We start from the raw sequence: 6,306 nt of genomic DNA on the forward strand, positions 1-6,306 counted from the left end.
AGGGGGTGAGCGAGTCCTGAGTGATTCGCTTACGATTCAGCACAGGAAGTGAGGGGGTGAGTAGCTCAAATGTGCTGTTATCATGTTAGCAGAGCGATGCTACTGTGAACCGAGGAGCTATTTTCTTGATGTGAGCTTCTACTCAGGGTTTTTTCTTCCAGTTCAGAGCAGAAATTTTTTTGTTACGATACTGGATGTTGTGTTTTTCTCACCAATTTTAATTATTGCGATTTAATTATAGTTATTTAATTATTTAATTATATTTAATAATTGGGGCGACCGTGGCTCAGGGGGGTAGGGAAGCGTATCTGTAACCGGAAGGTCGGCGGTTCGATCCCCGGGCTCTCTGTCCTGGTCGTTGTCTCCTTGGGCAAGACTTTACCCTGCCGCCTACTGGTGTTGGCCAGAGGGGCCGATGGTGCAATATGGCAGCCTCGCTTCTGTCAGTCTGCCCCAGGGCAGCTGTGGCTACAACTGTAGCTTGCCTTCACCAGTGTGTGAATGTGAGAGTGAATGAATAGTGGCATTGTAAAGCGCTTTGGGTGCCTTGAAAAGCGCTATATAAATCCAATCCATTATTATTATTATTATTATTATTATAGCATTGCTGCTAACAGCAACAGGGATGAGTCAGTGAGTCAGTTGGGCTTGTGAATCATGATTCATGAGTCAGTAAAGTGATTCTCGAGTATTGAACGATTCGTTCATGATTCGCGCATGACTAAGGCAAACTTGGTGCCTCAAAAAAATTGAGTAAAGTTTTACTTAAGATGATTAAGCTAGGGCAACTTACCCAATTTGAGTACACTGTACAGTCTCATTAGTTCCCAGAACTCAAAAAAAATATGCAAACTCGTTGCCTCAAAAAAATTGAGTAAAGTTTCCTTAAGATGACTAAGTTAGGGCAACTTATTCATTGCAAGTATGCAGTATTAAGAATAACTTGATATTCTTGGGAGAGTCATAGGAGAGGTGGAGAATAAACTTAACCTGGGTGTCTACTGTCTTGTGCAGTCTGGGAGATGATTGAATGTTAGGGTGGGTACAGTTTCTTCTGCGGTGGGGTCGGGTGGGCTGCCCCGGGTCCTGTGGGGCTGGGCGGTCCTGGTGTTGTGTTTAGTATGTTGCTCTGCTTCTTTTGCTTGTTTTCTCTTTTTTCTCTCTCAACAGGTGATCCAGGAGATTTTTTCTCGTCTTTCTCTTTTTAAGTGCCCTTTCTCACTGTCCCCCTTCCCTTCTGTTTTTCTTTTCCTTCATCTTTCTTTCTCCCTTTCCTATCCCTCACTCATGTCTGTCCCGTCTGTAACAACTGAAAATAAAATCAAATAAATAATAACAACAAAGGTTGATCAAATGGACCAATACGGCAAGGCTGTGATGATCCATTTGGCAAAGTAAATCCATTGGGTATCCTTGCTGGTCTTCAGACAACAATTCTGACGGCTAAAGAACCAAATGGGACAGGCAAAAAAAAAAAAAAAGAATAACTTGATATTTCTGACAGTACAATACTAATTATTTACCTACTGACAAACATTTCAAGTTCAACTAAATGAAAAAACAATTTGTGGTAACCTGAATATGATTAACAATAATTAACAACACTTTTTGTAATGACAACTTTTTTTTTCAAATGCAAAAACGTTTAACAGCCAACATACTGGACACTGTTCTCTTGAACAACAAACAATTACATTGCCATCACTGTTATAATCTTACAATGAAACAAAGTCTCAGATTTAATTATTCTGAAAATAAGTTTAGGCCTACCACAAGTGTGTTTTGTACTTACTTATATAATGAAAATAAAACATATTTATTGTTCTGTCACAAATGCAGTCTCTAATTTAAACACCGCATTTGTTTTTCATTCCAACACAGGAGCTGGAATGTTGTATTATTTTAAGGATGCCTTGTTTCCAGTCCAGGCATTACTGCCTGAATGACTGTCATGGATCGAGGTGATCGAGTGCCCCTCCGTCAGCCAAACCCATCTGTTCTCTGATTGGATTGTTACATTTGTGATTGACATGACATTGACCAATCAGATGAAAGGAAGAAAAATAGGGTCAAAATTCGTACTTGTAACTTGCTGGGTTTTTTTTGGCTAAGTCCACACACAAATCTTTTTTACACACACACAAATTCTTTTTACACATACAAATCCTGATTTACAAGTACAAAACTGATTTACAAGTACAAAATATTTATGACCACATTTTCAATAAATAAGGTGGATGCCTCATTGAATTGCTAAATCGCAATTCATTTTCATGACCTTAAGTGTTTTTTGTGATTTTTCCTTTTGTATTATTAATTACTTAAAACCCAGGACATAATTAGGAGAACTAATTTATTTATAATTAAATAAAAAAATGCTTTATTATTGTGGCGGGCCGTGGTCTGCGATGCTGCTGTAGATGAGATGGACTCACCCAGTAGCGGTTTTAGATACGGGCGACACGGGCTGTTGCCCAGGGCAGCATCGTGGTGGGGGGCGGTATCACGGGCATCGGCAAAAAAAAAAAATGCTCGTACTCATGCTGCCCCGACATCAGTTAGCGCATATTGGGAATGGCATAGGCACCGATCGGTTTTCTATTGCCCATTTCCTGGGAGTAAGGGCACCCCCTCGTTTGCAAGGTGCGCCTGCTGCTTGCGGCGCAGAGAGGGGAGGGCGGGGCGGCGGGGGATTCTCTGACCGGCTGGAGCAGCATCTAATAACCAACTCGCAAAATAAAACAAAATAAAAACAAACCAACAAACACAAAAACACCAGACATTATGATACAGACTTATAATTTGCACCAATGCTTTTTCGAAATTCTATACATGAAAAATGAGCGCGAGAGCCCTCGGTGCACCTGCTTGCTGCTGAAGTCAAAGTAAACTTTATTGTCATCTCCGCTACAGTCCAGTATATAGAGAGACGAGACGACGAGGCTCCAGTTACAGCAGTGCAAGTAAACAAACAATATATATAAGAAGAGTAAGAAAATAAATCTACACTTTAGGACTAGGGGTAAAGGGATCAATAACAATTATAAAATGTAAAGAGGGAGTGTTCGCCCAGGGCGCCTGTTAAGTCTAATTGTTGAATGTTGCCATTGTGTTTCTTAAATTTGTACAGTCTTAGTTCAAGCAGTAGGATCAAAGCCATTCCTTTGATCCTGACCACCTCTCCAACCACTCTGTGCTGGGGGAGGTTTTATTGTAGATACATCCTATCTGGATGATCTGCTTCTTTTGATGTAGGCTTCCTGCGTTTACGACCAGAGATGGGCAGTAACGCGTTACTTGTAACGCGTTACTGTAATCTGATTACTTTTTTCAAGTAACGAGTAAAATAAGGGATTACTATTGCAAAAACGGTAATTAGATTACCGTTACTTTCCCGTAGGAACGCTGCGTTACTGCGTTACTAAAACCGCGATTTTTTGCGAGAATCTCTCACGACAGTGACGTAAGCGAGTGCACCGTTAGTGACAACAGCTGTCTGCAGATCAACAATGGATCACATATCGATTGTGGGAGAGAGTATGAGCGTGCAGCGTTTAAAGCGTGGAAGTACTGACCTTACTTTGAGTTTGATTCCATAAAAAGTGACAAAAACATTAGCGTCCATCGTGCGTGGGAAGAAAACTTTTTACAGCGAAAAAAACCCCTAAACTTCCAAGCAAGCACCAAGTGCACTATGACGTAATGGGAAATTCACAGAGAAACTCGCGGATTCTTCAACTGACTGCGGCACACCTGCACCAGGGTAAACCTCCACCTACGGCAGTCCTGCTTTACAGGTGAAAATAGAGCAACAGGACCGTTGAGTCTTTGACTTTATTTATTTTCTGTTGTGTTTTACTTGCATCTATCTGAAAGACTGAGTGTAAACACAAAAAATATTTTATTTTATGTGCTGGAATGTGCAGAAAATTGGTTTAAATGTTAAACTAATTTATTCAAGTCAGAGAATGTTGCATACAATTACATTTTTGCTTGATGCATAAAGTTAAAAGATTAAAACTAATAAAACAAGTTTTAAAAAGAGACTTTTCCATTTGATTACATTTTGTATGATGGATTATGTAGAAAAAGTAGAATTGGGCTGAAAGATCTATCACTTTATCACCTCTTCAGGTTGTAAATCGTGTTTTTAAAAAGTAACTAAGTAACTAAGTAATTAATTATTTTTGAAAATAAGTAATCAGTAAAGTAACGGGATTACTTTTTTGGGGAAGTAATTAGTAATTAGTTACTGATTACTTTTTTCAAGTAACTTGACCAACACTGTTTACGACCCTTTGATCAGCAGGAGGTCTAACACACACACACACACACACACACACACACACATTCTTTTTTTTTTTTTTTTTTTTTTTTTTTCACCTTTTATTGTTTATTTTATTTTCACTTACTGAATACGGGACAGACTTGACTGGGGGAAAGAAGGGGAGAAAGAAAGAGGGAAAGAGAAACAGCTGGGAAGAGGGACGGGGGAGAAGGGCACTCTCTGCCCTTCTCCCCCGTCACACACACACATTCTTACAGAAGTTCACACATATACATGAAATGCTTTGTCTTAGAACCAAGGGGGCGTGGCTTTGTTCTGACGTGGTTTGTGTGAACTGTCTCTCAATAAAAGGTAGCAGGAGGAGGTCAGATCTGGGGGTCATTTTCGTGGTGGACACAGACGAAATTTCGAGTTACTTTTCTCAAAATTCTGAATTAATTTCAAGTTAACAAAATTTATTAATTTAAAAATTTTTGAATTAATAAGTCGAAACTCAAAATTACGAGATATGGATACTTTTTTTTTTAGTGGCAGAAACGGGCGTTCATAAATAACAGATTAAATGCTGTGTTGAGGCTGTCATTTTTAGCATCTACATGGATGTTAAAATCACCCACAATAATTATTTTATCTGAGCTGAGCACTAAATCAGATAAAAGTCTGAGAAATCCGACAGAGACTCTGTGTAAGGCCCAGGTGGATGATAGATGATCACAAATAATCAGAATCAGAAATACTTTATTAATCCCGAAGGAAATTATAGGTTACAGCAGGCAGCACGCTAATGGCGCATGCGCACTTACAAAGGAACCCTCCGACCAAACTTTATACAAACATCACATTGGGAAGACATGTCAGACAGGTAGGCTGATAGGAAAACTCACAACCACCGTGAGCTTCTCCAAGATGTTATCCAATTTTCGCTCAGTCTTAGTCTGAGTGTTCACAGCAGCCTCAAGCTTCTCCAAGATCTTATCCGTGCTGCGTTCAATGAGCCCATTTTGAGAAGTCATGACTCGTCCCATCGCTTCAATCACAGCAGGCAGCCTTGTGGGGTTTTGAACAGCCAATTCCACTTTCTTTAATCTTTGATAAGCCTGGGCCAAGCCAGCTCCGATCAGCAAGAACCCTGTTATCATGGTTCTGAAAAGGTAGATGTCTTCAATGTCCTCGATCGACAGTCCCGCCAGGCACACGGCCCTCCAGTTATGCCACCCGTCCATCATGTATCCGGCAGGGAACGTCCCTCCAGGACACTCAGGCTCACCCGAGCCCAGGTTCCTCGTTGAGAAAAGGGTGTCAATTGCATTCAGGGACCAGTTGATCAAATCCATAATTCCTATTTTAGGTTTTAGAGAACAGACTGTGAGAGTGTTCCAGGGCAAGAGTAGAAAAGTAGACGAGACTAGACAAAGACACAAGAAGCCAAGCAGGGAAGATAAGGGTAAGGGAGAGGAGAAAAGTGCGACCGCCTTCCTCAAAAGCCAAAGAAGAATGTTTTTTGAGTTTTGCAGCTGGGATGGACAAGGCTAAGCATCAGGCTTTCAAATGAATTAAAAGTCTGTCTTGGTCTTTGGTTGATTAACAGGCTGGTGAAAATAGCCCAATTTCTAGAAATGAGAGCAGCTGGGTACTGTCTCTCCTAACAAGACCAGGTTTCCTCCAGAAAGTTTCCCAGTTATCTAAAAAGCCCACACCGTCTTTTGGACATCATTCAGAAAGACAGCAATTTAAGGAGAACATAAAACTTTGGACATGGCAAACGTCAAGGAACACGGGTTCGAGTCTGACCCGTGGCCTTTTGCCGCATGTCTTCCTCGCTCTCCCTCTGCTTTCCTGTCGTTTCTTCACTGTATTTATCTGAAAATTAAAATAAATGCCAACATATTTTCTTATTTCTGCAGTTATACTAACTCAGTAATATTTCTATACATCCAACCTTTTTTCTTGTACTTATCAGGTTTATATGGAGGGCTGGGTGTTTTATCTCAAATGTTTTATTTTTTTGTTGTGCTTGT

This window comes from Mchenga conophoros, linkage group LG6 (assembly GCF_057382185.1).
Source record: "Mchenga conophoros isolate Kocher_MC1m ecotype Shallow Benthic linkage group LG6, M_conophoros_male_GT1.1, whole genome shotgun sequence".
Lineage (NCBI taxonomy): Eukaryota > Metazoa > Chordata > Actinopteri > Cichliformes > Cichlidae > Mchenga > Mchenga conophoros.